This window comes from Schistocerca serialis, chromosome 7 (genome assembly GCF_023864345.2).
Source record: "Schistocerca serialis cubense isolate TAMUIC-IGC-003099 chromosome 7, iqSchSeri2.2, whole genome shotgun sequence".
Classification (NCBI taxonomy): Eukaryota; Metazoa; Arthropoda; class Insecta; order Orthoptera; family Acrididae; genus Schistocerca; species Schistocerca serialis.
In genome coordinates this window covers 186,669,250-186,689,170 of record NC_064644.1, presented here as the reverse complement: position 1 = coordinate 186,689,170, position 19,921 = coordinate 186,669,250, and the positions used below count along the sequence as shown (strand labels likewise).

Sequence of the window (19,921 nt, the reverse complement as noted above, 5' to 3'; positions counted from 1 at the left end):
GAGATATTAGGCCCGGTCACTATCAATGGCCACCCTGTATACAGGATGAGTCAGGAGGAAAGTTACATGCTTTGAGGGGCGACAGTACTCGTGATACTGAACAAACAACTTTTTATGGACGTATGCCCTATTTCGAACGGTTTCCGAGATACAACACATTTAATATCACTTTTTTACGTTTCTCCTGAATAACTCGAAAACCGCAATCTCCAACGAAGACGTGTCGCAGTACAAAAGTAAACTACATTAAATTTCCTACAAAAATTTCCCATTAATTTTTTCTCTAGAACTAACAGTTTGTGCGAAGAGAGCGTGAGAATGTTGAAAAACTTGCGCGACGCGCATGCGCTGTGTGTTACGTAGTTTTTGTTGGCCAATCTGAGGTAGTTTCCCGACTTGATGGACAACAAGTGTCCCGTATCAAACTGCTCTCAACTTGCTGTACACTACTATGGTATGTTGTAAACAGTGACAATGTTTGAAAGTACAGAAAGTAAATACCAATGATTATTAAATGTGTTCTGTCTCGGAAAACATTCGGAATAGGGCTTAACTCCAAATGAAGTTTTCTATTCAGCATCACGAGTACTACCACCCCTCAAAGCATGTACGTTTCCTCCTGACTCACCCTGCATAAAAAAGGTATTTGTTTCATCTCCAATGTTATCTTATATAAAAACAAAAACGATTAGGGAATACTTTTTTAAAAAAATCGAATGACAAGTCTACATGAAAAATCACAGGAACTGGAAAACAGAATTTTTTATATGTATAAAAGGTACAGTGTTAATTAGAAAACTAATTCTAGAAACGAATTTGACACAGGCAATAAGAAATTCAGCCTTCAGTTGCAAGGTAAAATTTTTTTAGTTTACCTAGGTTTAGATGCCAATAATGGTATCTTATTCAGAAGCTATAAATTAACCCATACTGACATACATTGAAATACATCACCAATCTAATGATTTCATAATAAGGAAAATCGTGATACTTTACAAAAATTATTTTTTTTTTTTTTTATCTTGCAACTGAAGGTTGAATTTCTTATTGCCTGAACAATTCATGGTTGCTGAAGCGCTGCATTATGTTAAAGATTTGTGAATTTGACACACTCTCTTGTAGATGAAAATGGTAAGTAATGAAGTCGGACTGTCAATATCTAGCTGCCGGATCTGGCACGTGGGCGGAACCTGTGAAAAAGCAGTCACGGCACAGAGTGATTTGCCGCAAGGCGGAAATCGTGGCGTGCGAAACACACAGCAACTACCAGCGAACGCGCAGAAGTCGATGCGCATGCGCGCCATCCCGCGCGTAACTACAAACGGAACAGCCACCTTCGTCAGTGGATTGCGAGCTACCGTCACCGCAGGTGCACGCCGCGCACTCAGCCTACCAGGTGAGCTACCTACGGCGTTTAACCACAGCGCTCATGCGAATTCTACTCCGGAAATGTCCGAGTTCCGCCGTACCTCGTTGTTGAAGAACGCGTGGAGGTGTCGTACCGATGTCGAAAAACTTGCAGAGACCTCATTAGAAATACTCTGCGTGAACTGCCGCGTCATCTTATACTTAAAATGCTGAAATACTAAAATATCCGATGTTTCGGCCGTTTTGCAGCGGCCTTCCTCATGTTGTAGATTAATTTAGTCGGGGAGTGGGTGCTCCAGTTTAACCACACACACGAGGGTAATCCCAAAAGTAAGGTCTCCTATTTTTTATAAGTACATAGACCTGTTTATTTCTACAATGATTTGCAACAGCTTACAGATTCAACATTAGCTATTTTTCGACATGATCACCATTTCTGTCTATGCATTTTTGTAGACGCTGTGGCAGTTTTTGTATGTCCATGTCATACCAGCTCGCCGTCATGCGGTTCAGAACGTTATGAACCTCTTCTTTCACCTCCTCGTCGGAGCTGAATAGCTTTCCGGTCAAATGTTCTTTTAACTTAGAAAACAGGTGATAGTCACTGGGCTCCAAGTCAGGACTATGGGGTGGGTGGGTGATTAAGTTTCACTGAAACTGTTGCAGGAGAACAACGGTTTGCCAAGCAATGTGTGGGCGAGCGTTGTCACGGAGAATGGGTACGCTCAACATTCCTCTTCTCCGGTTCTGAATTGCCCGTTTGACTTGACTTTTTTCAGAGTCTCACAGTACCTGTCAGCCTTAATTGTGGTCCCAGCGATTCAGCTCCGATGACGAGGTGAAAGAAGAAGTTCATAACTTTCTGAGCAGCGCATGACATGGGCATACAAAAACTGCCACAGCGTCTACAAAAATGCATCGACAGAAATGGTGATTATGTCGAAAAATAGCTAAATGTTCAAGCTGTAAACTGATGTAAACCATTGTAGAAATAAACAGGTCTATGTACTTATAAAACAATAGAAGACCTTACTTTTGGGATTATCCTTGTACATCTCAACAATGCAAAGCAAGGTGAAATGCAATGCAAACAGTACTTGCCATGGTACCACTTACTGGGGCTTCTTCCCGTTCCATTAAAGGATCCAGGGTGGGATGAATGACTGTTTAAATACCTCCGTGCGTGTTGTAAGTAACTTAACCTTGTCTTCGCTGTCCGTACAACAGCGATTCGTAGATGTGTTGTACAATGTTCCTGAATTCCTCGCTCAATACTGGCTCTTGGAACTTACGTTCGAGACTGACCTCAGTCACCTGGGATGGGGCAGTTTTTACTGTTGTTTTTAATAGATTTTTGGAAAATCGTATCTCTGTAACTGTTAATGCAATAGAACATGTCGTTTCATTTGAAACGGGCCGGCCGAAGTGGTTCTAGGCGTTTAATTCTGGAACCGCGCGACCGCTTCGGTCGCAGGTTCGAATCCTGCCTCGGGCATGGACGTGTGTAATGTCCTTAGGTTAGTTAGGTTTAGGTAGTTCTAAGTTCTAGGGGACTGATGACCTCAGATGTTAAGTCCCATAGTGCTCAGAGCCATTTGAACCATTTGAAACGGTGGAAACTGGTTTCTATAATCTTAAAAAACTTATTGTGAAATATTAACAGTAGCAGACATACAAAATATTTTACTGGTTCATGTTTTTATTCCAAAGAAAAACTTGTATACGCCGTTCTTACACATAATTTGACAAAGCGTGGTATGTTTTGAAACAGTCTGGAATACAAAAAGCTACATCTCAATTTGGACACCACTATGATGTATCGTTTCGGCACGTTCCCTTTTTACTGATATCGGAACACGCTTTGGAGACACATGTTGGGTGTGACTTTTTTATGGTACTTGTTATTCCAATAGTTGTTTTACGAATATTCATTTAGCCGATACAGTGTTTTAAATCCTCCACCACATAATTTTCTTTTATGTATTACTTACCTGAGCATTCGGCCTGGATCAGTATCAGACTCATCAACTTCTCCTCCTGAACTAGAATCGCGGAGTTATTCTTCCAGGACGTTGAAGAACATCGCTATCATCTAAATTCCCAATGCCGAGCAGAGGGACAACCTAGATACAGGTAGCAGACGGAAGTAGTATGGGACTCAGCACACAGCAGAAGCATGCAAAGCGCTGTTGTGGAGTACAGATAACCAAGAAATTTGAAAACTGCGTTGTGAAGACTATGCAAAGACCCTTCCTTGTGCAGACTACATGGCTACCGACAGAGGGCAGGATGTAGAGAAGGCCGTTATAGCTGAAACAACCTGTTTTAAATTACATCGTTTTTTGTCTCCAGTTTTGCCCGACTGTTAAAACTGTTAAAAAATCGATTAATGAAATAACAAATTTTTGTTTTTTTTACTGATGTTATAGTTGAACTTCCTTATAATATTACCATATTACCATAATATTACAGTGGGACAGCTCGTGTACACCGTCGTGATTTCTGTGGTATGGTCATATTCCTCGTAAGAAACATACTTCTCATGTTAGCGACAAATGTATATGTGTGTACCTCATATATAATGTCATTTTCAACTTCAGTTAGCAACAAGATTTATCAGAATGAGGTTACTGCAGAAAGAGATCTGTTGTAATATGGCAACTTGGCAACAATAAGTATAGACTCCTCACATCGTTGTTGCCTTACGACAGCCATACTGCAGTAGCGGTGACAATCACAAAACTCCTCAGCAGCACACGTTATGTTGTTTTCCATAAGAAATTGTTACGAAGTGCACGCATTCTAGAATAGCATGTACAATAAAAGGAAAGTTTTAACGGTGGAAGAAAAAGTGAATGTGAGTCATGAAATCGAGAATGGAGCTAAAGAAGTTGATGCGTGTCGTCAATTTGGCCTCGTAAATTCCACTCTCGAAGCGATTGGGAGAACAAGGATAAAGTTGTTACTGCGTTTGAACAAAATGGATCTAAAAATAAGTGGTTACCAAAAGCTGAACAGAGCGACGTGGATGAAGCGCTGCTTAAGTGGTTTACACAACATAGGAGCATCAGTGCACCCATTAGTGGCTCTCTCCTTATGGTGAAAGCAGAAGAATTCGCCAATATATTAAAAGATGAGGAATTTGGACTGACAGATTCAAGCAACTTGAGATGTTGAAGTCGACAGTATCAAATGCTTTGCTGACATCTAAGAAGCAAATGATGGTCGCTGCTTGTCTATCCATGCCAAGTTTCAGGTCATATGACACCTTCATCAATGCGGATTTTGTGCTTCGATGTTTACGGAAACCCGATTGGTATTAGTCTAGTAGGTTGTTAGTAGTTAGGTAGTTGGTGAGCTGGTCATGGACTACATATTCTAAGGCTAATCCCTAAGATATACAGGGTGGTCCCGAATTCATGGTACAAACTTTAATGGTAGGTGCAGGACATTGTAACAAGGATATATTGTATAGGAATGTATAGTCCCAGGTGACGCGGTGAGGCGTAAACAGGGGAAATAACGGCCGAAAGGAAAACGAAAGATTTTATTGAAATCGTTGTTGACAAGTGTCATGTTTACAGTAAGTGTTCAAAATTGCGTCCACCATGAGCGATACATGCTTGACAGCGTCGGTGCAGCGATTGGCGTACACGTTCAAAGATGCCTGGTATTTCACGCACACTTGCAGCAGCTACAGATATGCGAGCAACGAGATCCTCATCTGAGTCAACTGGAGTCTCATAAACAAGACTCTTAAGATGTCCCCATAAAAAGTAATCGAGGCAAGAGAAATCAGGAGATCGGGGTGGCCAAGGGACTGGTCCACCACGCCCAATCCATCTAGCACCAAACGTGGCATTCAGGTAATTCCGTACAGCAGTGCTGAAGTGTGCTGGCGCTCCATCGTGCTGAAACCACATGCGGTTACGAATGGCGAGCGGAACATCTTGCAGCAGTTCTGGTAACACTTCTTGCAGAAAAATAAGATAGCTTTCGCCACAGAGTCGCGTGGGTAGTAAGTATGGCCCAATCAAAAAGTCGTTCACAATACCAGCCCACACATTAATACCGAAACGTTGTTGATACGCATGTGGACGCGTTGCATGTGGATTATCTGTTGCCCACACATGGGAATTGTGCGCATTAAAGACACCCTCGCGTGAAAATGTCGCTTCATCTGTAAATAGCACATGACCTACGAAATCCGGCTGCAACGCACATTGCTGCAACAACCACTGGCAGAAGTTCACGCGAAGAGGATAATCTGCCGGATTCAATGCTTGTACTTTTTGAAAATGGAAGGGGTGTAAGCGATTTTCATTTAACACTCTGCATACAGTCTGATGACTCACATGTACGTCACGCGCAACAGTTCTTGTGCTTGACTCGGGTCTATCAGCCACTATGTTCAAGATGCGTTCTTCCAGTCTTGGAGTGCGTACAGCTCTTAATCGACCAGCGTCATGTCTGTTGACGTCGAACGTACCTGTTTCACAAAGTTGACGATGTAACCGTTGAAAAATTCTATGATCCGGCATTCGTCGATTAGGATACTCCGCGCGATACATTCGTAACGCAGCTCTGGCGTTACCATTTGCACGGCCGTACATGTAATGCATGTCTGCTTTTTCTGCATACGTAAAGTCACCCATCGTCTACGGCAGCACAATTGTGAATGGCGCTTGTCCCTACTGCGATACATCATGTTCATCTACTGCCCTCTACCGGCAGTGACACCAACCGATCACTCCATTTCTCTTTCCCCTGTTTACGCCTCACCGCGTCACCTGCGACTATACATTCCTATACAATAAATCCTTGTTACAATGTCCTGTAGCTACCATTAAAGTTTGTACCATGAATTCGGGACCACCCTGTATACTATTTATTGCTTGCACAAACCGAAATATACTTCATGTCACTTAATTGAAACTATTTGAACAGCATTACCAGCAATTGCCCTAATTTTTATTGCATTTCCCTCACTACGACGCACTTTCAAAATGAGCACAGAACATAGGACTTAAACTCAACCCATCTAAAACCCGAGCGGTACTTGTTGGTCACTCTAAGATCATTAGCCCAAAAAATCGGGAATCCGTACCATCTCTACTCCTAAATGGAACAAATATCAACTTCTCTCCCTCAGCAAAGAGTTTGAGAGTAATAATAGACGAAAATCTAAATTCGACAGAGCACGTAACTGCAGTTCGCAAACAAGCATCAGCATCCCTTCATGCTCTTCAAAAATATAAAAACTCTTCCCTTTCGATCTGTAAAAGAAATTAGTACAGACGCTTATACTCCCAATCTACATCTACATCTACATCTACATTGATACTCCGCAAGCCACCCAACGGTGTGTGGCGGAGGGCACTTTACGTGCCACTGTCATTACCTCCCTTTCCTGTTCCAGTCGCGTATGATTCGCGGGAAGAACGACTGTCTGAAAGCCTCCGTGCGCGCTCTAATCTCTCTAATTTTACATTCGTGATCTCCTCGGGAGGTATAAGTAGGGGGAAGCAATATATTCGATACCTCATCCAGAAACGCACCCTCTCGAAACCTGGCGAGCAAGCTACACCGCGATGCAGAGCGCCTCTCTTGCAGAGTCTGCCACTTGAGTTTATTAAACATCTCCGTAACGCTATCACGGTTACCAAATAACCCGGTGACGAAACGCGCCGCTCTTCTTTGGATCTTCTCTATCTCCTCCGTCAACCCGACCTGGTACGGATCCCACACTGATGAGCAATACTCAAGTATAGGTCGAACGAGTGTTTTGTAAGCCACCTCCTTTGTTGATGGACTACATTTTCTAAGCACTCTCCCAATGAATCTCAACCTGGTACCCGCCTTACCAACAATTAATTTTATATGATCATTCCACTTCAAATCGTTCCGTACGCACACTCTCAGATATTTTACAGAAGTAACTGCTACCAGTGTTTGTTCCGCTATCATATAATCATACAATAAAGGATCCTTCTTTCTATGTATTCGCAATACATTACATTTGTCTATGTTAAGGGTCAGTTGCCACTCCCTGCACCAAGTGCCTATCCGCTGCAGATATTCCTGTATTTCGCTACAATTTTCTAATGCAGCAACTTCTCTGTATACTACAGCATCATCCGCGAAAAGCCGCATGGAACTTCCGACACTATCTACCAAGTCATTCATATATATTGTGAAAAGCAATGGTCCCATAACACTCCCCTGTGGCACGCCAGAGGTTACTTAACGTCTGTAGACGTCTCTCCATTGATAACAACATGCTGTGTTCTGTTTGCTAAAAACTCTTCAATCCAGCCACACAGCTGGTCTGATATTCCGTAGGCTCTTACTTTGTTTATCAGGCGACAGTGCGGAACTGTATCGAACGCCTTCCGGAAGTCAAGAAAAATAGCATCTACCTGGGAGCCTGTATCTAATATTTTCTGGGTCTCATGAACAAATAAGGCGAGTTGGGTCTCACACGATCGCTGTTTCCGGAATCCATGTTGATTCCTACATAGTAGATTCTGGGTTTCCAGAAATGAAATGATACGCGAGCAAAAAACATGTTCTAAAATTCTACAAGAGATCAACGTAAGAGATATAGGTCTATAGTTTTGCGCATCTGCTCGACGACCCTTCTTGAAGACTGGGACTATCTGTGCTCTTTTCCAATCATTTGGAACCCTCCGTTCCTCTAGAGACTTGCGGTACACGGCTGTTAGAAGGGGGGCAAATTCTTTCGCGTACTCTGTGTAGAATCGAATTGGTATCCCGTCAGGTCCAGTGGACTTTCCTCTATTGAGTGATTCCAGTTGCTTTTCTATTCCTTGGACACTTATTTCGATGTCAGCCATTTTTTCGTTTGTGCGAGGATTTAGAGAAGGAACTGCAGTGCGGTCTTCCTCTGTGAAACAGCTTTGGAAAAAGGTGTTTAGTATTTCAGCTTTACGCGTGTCATCCTCTGTTTCAATGCCATCATCATCCCGTAGTGTCTGGATATGCTGTTTCGAGCCACTTACTGATTTAACGTAAGACCAGAACTTCCTAGGATTTTCTGTCAAGTCGGTACATAGAATTTTACTTTCGAATTCAATGAACGCTTCACGCATAGCCCTCCTTACGCTAACTTTGACATCGTTTAGCTTCTGTTTGTCTGAGAGGTTTTGGCTGCGTTTAAACTTGGAGTGGAGCTCTCTTTGCTTTCGCAGTAGTTTCCTAACTTTGTTGTTGTACCACGGTGGGTTTTTCCCGTCCCTCACAGTTTTACTCGGCACGTACCTGTCTAAAACGCATTTTACGATTGCCTTGAACTTTTTCCATAAACACTCAACATTGTCAGTGTCGGAACAGAAATTTTCGTTTTGATCTGTTAGGTAGTCTGAAATCTGCCTTCTATTACTCTTGCTAAACAGATAAACCTTCCTCCCTTTTTTTATATTCCTATTAACTTCCATATTCAGGGATGCTGCAACGGCCTTATGATCACTGATTCCCTGTTCTGTACATACAGAGTCGAAAAGTTCGGGTCTGTTTGTTATCAGTAGGTCCAAGATGTTATCTCCACGAGTCGGTTCTCTGTTTAATTGCTCGAGGTAATTTTCGGATAGTGCACTCAGTATAATGTCACTCGATGCTCTGTCCCTACCACCCGTCCTAAACATCTGAGTGTCCCAGTCTATATCTGGTAAATTGAAATTTGACTAAAGCGATATTATCTACAAGGTCTCTCTCAGGAAAATTCGCGACTTCGGTGACCATGAATGCCTGCATCCGATATATCTGTGACGTTCGACTTTTTGATCATATCTCACCAGCATATGCACAAATGCCCTGGCTGCGTGCAGACAAACACAGAGATTTCCATACACTCTGTCTCATCTACTGTCTTATAAATGTACGCTGTCCCTCATATCTGTCCTCGTCCTTAACGCTCACATCTGAACAACATGACAGAAACACACGTTCCCATCATAATAAAATCCTCTCTGTTCCACTACATCGCTCAGTCACCTTCTCGAAGTTCTTTACAGTAGTAGTAACCCGACTGTGGAATAACCTCCCTCGTTATATTAAAGAGCTTAAAACCACGTCCGGCTTCAGAAAACAGTTAATGACGTATCTGCTTAAGCACATGAATGCACTTCACCCCATTACTTCCTTCTTTCCTACTAGATCTTCTTCAGTTCCCAGTTTTTTCTTAACTGATGCGGCCTTCTTAAATCTCCCTGCCCCAAAACTCGCTGTACCAGTAAACAGCTACCTTATACACCAATATATTAATGTACATCTGCACAAATCTTCATTGCAATTGCCAATTTTTCTCATGTTTACCATTACTATTTCATTTTTCCTTTTACTGATACCAGTATTATTATTGCTTTTATCGTAATTTTTATGTATAGCATGAGTCGTAAAAATACTGCCAGTATTTACTTTATTAGGTCTTAGTCATCATTATCTATTCATATTGTCACTAGATTAAGCTATTTTTCTTATTCAAACTACTGTCATGATGTAACTATGATGTGAAAAATGCTGCTTGTGTGGAACACTGGTCCGATGTAAGAGAGTACCTGATGCCGTTCATCTGATCAGGTTACATAAATAAATAAATAAATAAATAAACGTCAGGGCATTAGTTTTGGTAAAGTGAACGATGAAGCCTACAGTGTGAACACTGAAACAATCCGACAATGGCTCACTACCGTGTCGCCTACAATTCGTCACGGATATGCAGACTGTGACATCTTTAACGCAACGAGACTGTAATTTTCTTTAAACTGACACTTTACGAACCTCTGAAATTAAAGGGCGACCAATGTGGTAGTGGGAAGTTATCAAAAGAACGAATAACAGTTCTGATTTGTGCTAACGCAGACGGAAAGAAAAAATTGCTCGTGATAATTAAATAAAAAAATCCTAGGTGTTTTAAGCATGTGAAAAATCTGATAGTGCACTACAGTGCTAATAAAAAGTCCTGGAGACCTCCGAACTCATTAAAGCTGAAATAAGGCGTTGGGATCGGGAGCTTAGAAGTCAGAAAAGGAAGATACTGGTTCGTGTTGACAACTGTCCAGCATATCCTGCACTGGCGAGGAGAACATTAAGCTTGATTTTCTTCCTGCAAATACGACGAGGTTTTTGCAGCCCATGCACCAAGGGGTAATTAGGGGTCTGAGATGCCACTATCGTAAACTTATGTTACTGAAAATGATACAATGGATTGAGAAAAAGCAGGATTATTCTGTTACACTGATGGATGCGATCGGACGCATTACCAAGGCTTGGAGCCGCGTCACTGCCCAGACCATCTGTCATGCTGGAATCACGACTGAAAGAGTAAATGCTGCCGGAACTGAAGACAGGTTCGATGACACTGCATTGCTGCCAGAAATTGCAGTAACTGAGATATTCTCAATCAGTGCGACTATGAAAAGCATGCAACAATATTTGATGACATTGTTACAACCGAAGCGCAAACTAAAGACGAGATTGTACATGAAATGAAGAATCAAGGCCATAGTGATCATGATGTGAGCGAAGAAGATGAAGAAGAAAGAAATAAAGTGCTTATCCCTACTGTGAGTTACGCTTTAGAAGAAATTAGAATTGTGAACATGTGCTATGAAGCTAGGGGAAGGAGCAGTGAAACTGCATATGAAATAATTAACATTTCACGTAATTTTAAAGTGTGCATTGGATAAATAGACATCAGAGTAAAATCACTGATTGCTTCACTCCCAAATAAAGAAGTTTGGTGCGTCCTCGACATACTGCTACATACAAGGTGGTCCATTGATCGTGACCGGGCCAAATATCTCACGAAATAAGCATCAAACGAAAAACCTACAAAGAACGAAACTTGTTTAGCTTGAAGGGGGAAACCAGATGGCGCTATGGTTGGCCCGCTAGATGGCGCTGCCATTGGTCAAACGGATATCAACTGCGTATTTTTAAAATAGGAACCCCTATTTTTTATTACATATTCGTGTAGTACGTAAAGAAATATGAATGTTTTAGTTGGACCACTATTTTCGCTTTGCGATAGATGGCGCAGTAATAGTCACAAACATATGGCTCACAATTTTAGACGAACAGTTAGTAACAGGTAGGTTTTTTAAATTAAAATACAGAACGTAGGTACGTTTGAACATTTTATTTCGGTTGTTCCAATGTGATACATGTACCTTTGTGAACTTATCATTTCTGAGAACGCATGCTGTTACAGCGTGATTACCTGTAAATACCACATTAATGTAATAAATGCTCAAAATGATGTCCGTCAACCTCACTGCATTTGTCAATACGTGTAACGACATTCCTCTCAACAGCGAGTAGTTCGCCTTTCGTAATGTTCCCTGCCGCATGTTGGCAGGCGTTGTCGGTCGGTTGCGATAGAAATATCCTTCAACTTTCCCCACAGAAATAAATACGGTGAACGTGCTGCTTCGACGACCAATGCACCTGTCATGAAATATGCTATTCAATATCGCTTCAACCGCACTCGAGCTATGCGCCGGACATCCATCATGTTGGAAGTACATCGCCATTCTGTCATGCCGTCAAACATCTTGTAGTAACATCGGTAGAACATTACGTAGGAAATCAGCATACATTGTACCATTTAGACTGCCATCGATAAAATGGGGGCCAGTTATCCTTCCTCCCATAATTCCGCACCATACATTAACCCGCCAAGGTCGCTGATGTTCCACTTGTCGCAGCCATCGTGGATTTTCGTTGCCCAATAGTGCATAGACTATTATGCCGATTTACGTTACCGCTGTTGGTGAATGACGCTTCGTCGCGAAATAGAACGCGTGAAAAAAGTCTGCCATCGTCCCGTAATTTCTCTTGTGCCCAGTGGCAGAACTGTTCCCGACGTTCAAAGTCGTCGTCATGCAATTCCTGGTGCATAGAGATATGGTACGGGTGCAATCGATGTTGATGTAGCATTCTCAACACCGACGTTTTTGAGATTCCCGATACTCGCGCAATTTGTCTGCTACTGATGTGCGGATTAGCCGCGACAGCAGCTAAAACACCTACTTGGGCATCATCATTTGTTGCAGGTCGTGATTGACGTTTCACATGTGGCTAAACACTTCCTGAGCCGGCCGAAGTGGCCGTGCGGTTGAAGGCGCTGCAGTCTGGAACCGCAAGACCGCTACGGTCGCAGGTTCGAATCCTGCCTCGGGCATGGATGTTTGTGATGTCCTTAGGTTAGTTAGGTTTAACTAGTTCTAAGTTCTAGGGGACTAATGACCTCAGCAGTTGAGTCCCATAGTGCTCAGAGCCAGCTAAACACTTCCTGTTTCCTTAAATAACGTAACTATCCGGCGAACGGTCCGGACACTTGAATGATGTCGTCCAGGATACCGAGCAGCATACATAGCACACGTCCGTTGGGCATTCTGATCGCAATAGCCATACATCAACGTGATGTCGACCTTTTCCGCAATTGGTAAACCGTCCATTTTAACACGGGTAATGTATCACGTAGCAAATACCGTCCGCACTGACTGGAACGTTACGTGATACCACGTACTTATACGTTTGTGACTATTACAGCGCCATCTATCAAAAAGCGAAAAAAGTGGTCCAACTAAAACATTCATATTTCTTTACTACACTAATATGTAATAAAAATGGGGTTTCCTATTTTTTTTAAAAACTCAGTTGATATCCGTTTGACCTATGGCAGCGCCATCTAGCAGGCCAACCATTGCGCCATCCCCCTTCAGGCTAGACGAGTTTCGTTCTTTGTAGTTTTTCCGTTTGATGCTTATTTCGTGAGATATTTGGCTCGCTCACTATCAATGGATCACCCTGAGTACTCTATTCATATAAGTTTAAGAGTGAATATAATGCTGTTATAGCCAGATTCCACTGTATTTCCGCCAGTAAACGTAGACTCCAAACAAAGATTGAAAACTTCTAACGAAGGTGAAGCACAAGAAGATCTCGATCAATGTGAAGTTGAGTCTGTAGCAGAAATCGGTTTCAGTGTATCCAGTAAAGTTGGCGAAGATGAAGGAGAAGGCGGAGCGACGGCGTCGGCGAAATGTCGCAAGTTCGTGACTCTCCTGCATCGTCACTTTTGAATGGTATCAGTTTTTCACATTGAAGCAAGCACTAAAATAAGGGTTCAGTTATTATTCCAAATAATGTTTATGGGTATACCAAACAAATTTATCTTCTCATCCAAGGGACGTAGTCGATGTTTTCTCTCCTTGTATGACGTCGCAAGTTTGTTGTGCCTCCTCCCAGTTTTATTCTTCTAAAGGAAATGGATCGTTGTAAATATTTCACTGCTACCACTCTTCATAAAATACTTCCAAACTAGGAACGGTGCCATTCTGCAATGCAACCAATGTCCGAGGACGACAGTGATAAACTGTCATACGGACCAGTTGGGGGCAAGTATTATACATCGCACGTACACGCGTACTGTCTACATTGTTTCAGCAGTGCTATTTCGATTCTTATTTCATGTGTTTGTTGCTTGTTTCTAACTGTTTACGATGTTATTAAAATATCACTTATCGCTTTTCCCATTTTCGTATTAAGACCCAATATCTCAAAGCAGTGGAAATGTCATAAATAAATGTTATTCGTTTGTAAAAATAGTTTTATTTAAAAGTAAAATATTTTAGAACTAGATAATTGATATGCCGGTTTTTTACCCAGTTTCTAGAAAAAAATGAAAAAAGGAACTGTCATAACCGAGACCAAACAAATACAAAAAAATAGTGGTTATTCAGAACTACAATACCGGTTCGGTTTTAACCGGTCGGTTTTTGCCATCTCTAACCGGAGGCGCAATGTCAGCTACGAATTGTTACACACAGCGCGAGCAAGACTCGGGCGCCATACGCCTCACCATCTGCCGCTGCCCGGGTTCTACTCGGGCTCCGTCAGGATTTATTAAGCTGTGTTACACAGGTTAATTGGCGTCTACTTTGGCGTCACACTTCAGCAGTATCCTCGGAAGCGTCGCACGAGTGTCCTGTAAGCTGTTTCCTGTGTGGACTGGTTGCATTTTCTCTGTATTCTACAAATCTGTCGTAGACTGAACACTGTTTTACATACGCCTTAGCCTATGTAATCGTTCCATTTCACATCCTCTACAAATTAATGCATTCAGTTATTCGTACGGGTTGGCCGATTCCAATTGTGACTCACTGACTTTGAATTCATAGGATATTACAGTTTTTTGCCTTGTAAAATGCACTGTTTTACTTTTTTGAACGTTTAAAGCAAGTATTCAGTTTTTGCACGACTTTAAAATCTCATCAAGATCTGACTGAATATTTGTGAAGCTTTCTTCTGACAGTACTTCATTATAAATAGCTGCATCATCTGCGAGAAGTCTGAGGTTACTATTAATATTATTTACCTGGTCATTCAAGTGGTTCGAATGGCTCTGAGCACTATGGGACTTAACATCTGAGGTCATCAGTCCCCTACAACAACTACGTAAACCCAACTAACCTAAGGACATCACACACATCCATGCCCGAGGCAGGATTCGAACCTGCGACCGCTGGCCGCGGTGGTCTAGCGGTTCTAGGCGCTCAGTCCGGAGCCGCGCGACTGCTACGGTCGCAGGTTAGAATCCTGCCTCGGGCATGGATGTGTGTGATATCCTTAGGTTAGTAAGGTTTAAGTAGTTCTAAGTTCTAGGGGACTGATGACCATAGATGTTAAGTCCCATAGTGCTCAGAGCCATTTGAACCTGCGACCGTAGCGGTCATGCGGTTCCAGACTGAAGAGCCTAGAACCGCTCGGCCACAGCAGTCGGCACATGGTCATTAATAAAAAGTATGAACAGGAAGGGCGCCATCACACTTCCCTTGGGCACGCTTGAAGTTGCTTCTACGTCTGTTGATGATTCACCATACAAGATATCTTGCTGCTTCCTTCCTACCATGATATTCTCAGTCCAGTCACAAATTTCGTTTGATATCCCATATGGTCGTACTTACGTTCCTAGCGGTGTCATAAGACCACCAACGACAATATTCTTAGATTATCTGGCCCTAAAGGACCACCGGTATCGCTGAAACAACCGTTATATCATTTTTTTTTTTTCAACGCCGGTTTATCCTGAGTGCTGAAACCTCTGAAAATAACCGGTTTCTGAAATAACCAATTTTCGGTTCTTTATTTCCGATATTTCCTGTATTAAACGTAGAAATCGAACAATGACTGAAAAATTCTGACTCCCTCAACTTCAAGATACGTAGAATGAAGATATTAAATTAAATAGGTAAATAAAAGGAACCCCTGTCCGTCCACCATATGCTGCTTTTCTTTGAAAGTGATAAATAGAATACTAGAAAAAAATCACCGGTATTCTCCCACTGTGTCTAATTTTTTAATTTTTTGAAACTCTGCTCAAAAATCATATTATAATCGAGGATCGTACCACTATTTGCGTGTTACGTATAGCCAATGCTAAAGGGTGAAAACCGAGGCTGAAGAACTACACTAAAGCGCGAAAGAAACTGGTATAGGCTTGCGTATTCAAGTACAGAAATATGTAAACAGGCAAAATACGGCGCTGCGATCGGAAACGCCTATATAAGGTAACAAGTTCAAAAAAATGTTCAAATGTGTGTGAAATCTTATGGGACTTAACTGCTAAGGTGATCAGTCCCTAAGCTTACAAACTACTTAACCTAAATTATCCTAAGGACGAACATACACACCCATGTCCGAGGATCCGAGGGAGGACACGAACCTCCGCCAGGACCAGCCGCACAGTGCATGACTGCAGCGCCTTGGACCCCCAACGTCGCTGCGGCCGGAAAAAGATCCTGCAAGAACGGGACCAGCGACGACTGAAGAGAATCGTTCAACGTGACAGAAGTGCAACCCTTCCTTAAATTGCTGTAGATTTCAATGTTGGGCCATCCACAAGTGTCAGCGTGCGAACCGTTCAGCGAAACATCATCAGTAAGGGCTTCCGGAGCCGAAGGCCCACTCGTGTACCCTTGATGACTGCACGACACAAAGCTTTACGCCCCGTTTGGGTCCGTCAACACCGATGTTGGTTTGTTGATGGCTGGAACCACATTGCCTTGTCCGACGAGTCTCGTTTCAAATTGTATCGAGCGGATGGACGTGTGCGAGTATGGAGACAACCTCATGAATCCATGGACCCTGCATATTAGCACGGGACTTTACAAGCTGGTGGAGGCTCCGTAATGGCGTAAGGCGTGTGCAGTTGGAGTGATATGGGACCCCTGATACGTCTAGATAAGACTCTGACAGGTGACACCTATGTAAGCATCCTGCATCCATTCATGTCCATTGTGTATTCCGCCGGACTTGCTAAATTCCAGCAGGACAATGCCACATCCCACACGTCCAGAATTGCTACAGAGTTTAAACAATCCCGCTGGCCACCAAGCTCCCCAGACATGAACATTATTGAGCATATCTGGGATGCCTTGCAACGTGCTGTTCAGTAGAGATCTGCACTCCCTCGTACTCTTACGGATTTATGAACAGCCCTGCAGGATTCATGGAGTCAGTTCTCTCCAGCACTACTTCAAATATTAGTCGAGTCCACGCCACGTCGTGTTGTGGCTCTTCTGCGTGCTCACGGGGGCTCTACACGATATTAGGCAGGTGTACCAGTTTCTTTGGCTCTTCAGTGTATATTTATCATGTTAATTCGTCCGTTTTCTAAAGCTTAAGCAGATAAAGGCATATTATGTAGACACAGGAAACAGTTCAACTACTTTCTACTTTTAGTTTAAACTACGTGAATTGTTAAGTTTTTCTCCTTGTATGATGTTGCAAGCCGGCCTGTGTGGCCGAGCGGTTCTAGGCGCTTCAGTCTGGAACCGCGCGACCGCTACGGTCGCAGGTTCGAATCATACCTCGGGTATGGATGTGTGTGATCTCCTTAGGTTAGTTAGGTTTAATTAGTTCTAAGTTCTAGGGGACTGATGACCTCAGATGTTCAGTCCCATAGTGCTCACAGCCATGTTGAACCATTTTGATGTTTCAAGCTTATTCTGGCTCGTCCCATTTTTAATCTTTTAAGGCAAACGGGGCATTGTACTTCATAGATACCGCACTTTTTAAAATACTGGCAGAATAGGTACGGTGCCATTCTGTATTACAACTTATGTCCGACGACACTCTACATGTACGTGCGTACCGTTCAGTAGGCCGCGCCACGTGCTAAGAGGTACATTATTGTCTCAGCAAATCTGTACCAATTTTATGCCATGTGTTTGTTGCTCGTTTCTGTTAGCATTGTTATTGAAATGCCACTTATTACTGTTCAAATTTTCTACAGTAACCTAATCTGTCAAGCAATGAAAATTTTAGGGTTAAAGATTACTCGTTTCTTCAAAATGTATTATTTAAAAACCAAAACTTTTAGCACTGCTTCTATGTATACTTGATCTCCCGGTTTTTTGCCCAGTTATAAATAAAAAATAAACACCGTATTAGAAATGTTCAAATGTGTGTGAATTCATAAGGGACCAAACTGCATAGGTGATCGGTCCCTAGACTTTGTTGTTGTTGTTGTTGTGATCTTCAGTCCAGAGACTGGTTTGATACAGCTCTCCATGCTACTCTCTCCTGTGAAAGGTTCTTCATCTCCCAGTAACTGCTGCAACCTACATCCTTCTGAATCTGTTTAGTGTATTCATCTCTTGGTCTCCCTCTACAATTTTTACACTCCACGCAGCCCTCCAATACTAAATTGATGATCCATTTATGCCTCAGAATATGCCCTACCAACCGATCCCTTCTTCTAGTCAAGGTGTGCCACAAATTTCTCTTCTCCCCAATTCTATTCTATACCTCCTCATTAGTTATGTGATCTACCCATATAATCTTCAGCATTCTTCTGTAGCACCACATTTCGAAAGCTTCTATTCTCTTCTTGTCTAAACTATTTATCGTCCATGTTCCACTTCCATACAAGGCTACACTCCATACAAATACTTTCAGAAATGACTTCCTGACACTTAAATCTGTAAACGATGTTAACAAATTTCTCTTCTTCAGAAACAGTTTCCTTGCCATTGTCAGTCTACATTTTATATCCGCTCTACTTCGACCATCATCAGTTATTTTGCTCTCCAAATAGCAAAAGTCATTTACTACTTTAAGCGTCTCATTTTCTAATCTAATTCCCGCAGCGTCACCCGATTTAATTCGACAACATCCCGTTATTCTGGTTTTGCTTTTGTTGACATTCATCTTATATCCTCCTTTCAAGACCTTGTACATTCCGTTCAGCTGCTCTTCCAGGTCATTTGCTGTTTCTGACAGAATTACAATGTCATCGGCGAACCTCAAAGTTTTTATTTCTTCTCCATGGATTTTAATTCCTACTCCAAATTTCTCTTTTGTTTCCTTTACTGCTTGCTCAATATACAGATTGAATAACATCGGGGATAGGCTACAACCCTGTCTCACTCCCTTCCCAACCACTGCTTCCGTTTCATTCCCCTCGACTCTTATAACTGCCATTTGGTTTCTGTAGTTATTGTAAATAGCCTTCCGCTCACTGTATTTTACCCTTGCCACCTTCAGAATTTGAAAGAGAGTATTCCAGTCAACAATATCAAAAGCTTTCTCTAAGTCTACTAATGCTAGAAACGTAAATTCGCCTTTCCTTAATCTAGCTTCTAAGATGAGTCGTAGGGTCAGTATTGCCTCACGTGTTCCAACATTTCTACGGAACCCAAATTGATCTTCCCCGAGGTCGGCTTCTACCAGTTTTTCCATTCGTCTGTAAAGAATTCGTGTTAGTATTTTGCAGCAGTGGCCTATTAAACAAATAGTTCGGTAATTTTCACATCTGTCAACACCTGCTTTCTTTGGTACTGGAATTATTATATTCTTCTTGAAGTCTGAGGGTATTTCGCCTGTCTCATACATCTTCACCAGATGGTAGAGTTTTGTTAGGCCTGGCTCTCCCAAGGCTGTCAGTAGTTCTAATGGAATGTTGTCTACTCCTGGGGCCTTGTTTCGACTTAGGTACTTCAGTGCTCTGTCAAACTCTTCACGCAGTATCATAAATCCCATTTCATCTTCATCTACATTCTCTTCCATTTCTACAATATTGTCCTCAAGAACATCGCCCGTAAATAGACTCTCTATATACTCTTCCATCTGACTGCTTTCCCTTCTTTGCTTAGAACTGGATTTCCATCTGAGCTCTTGATATTCATGCAAGTTGTTCTCTTTTCTCCAAAGGTTGGTTCAAATGGCTCTGAGCACTATGCGACTTAACTTCTTAGGTCATCAGTCGCCTATAACGTAGAACTACTTAAACCTAACTAACCTAAGGACATAACACACATCCATGCCCGAGGCAGGATTCGACCCTGCGAGCGTAGCGGTCGTTCGGCTCCACACTGTAGCGCCTAGAACCGCATGGCCACTCCGGCCGGCTTTCTCCAAAGGTCTCTTTAATTTTCCTGTAGGCAGTATCTATCTTACCCCTAGTGAGATAAGCCTCTACATCCTTACATTTGTCCTCTAGCCATCCCTGCTTAGCCATTTTGCA

General features: G+C 42.3%; 1 protein-coding gene across 2 annotated transcripts in view; it reads left to right on the top strand.

Moving 5' to 3' along the window:
• The first annotated feature begins 1,350 nt into the window (after nucleotides 1–1,350).
• The window catches only part of LOC126412445 (uncharacterized), a 132,393-nt gene continuing 113,822 nt past the window's right edge, over nucleotides 1,351–19,921 (top strand). For both annotated transcript variants that reach the window (XM_050082050.1, XM_050082049.1), the window contains exon 1: nucleotides 1,351–1,396. The gene's annotated coding sequence lies outside the window, so the exon portion shown is untranslated. The remainder of the gene's footprint in view (nucleotides 1,397–19,921) is intronic.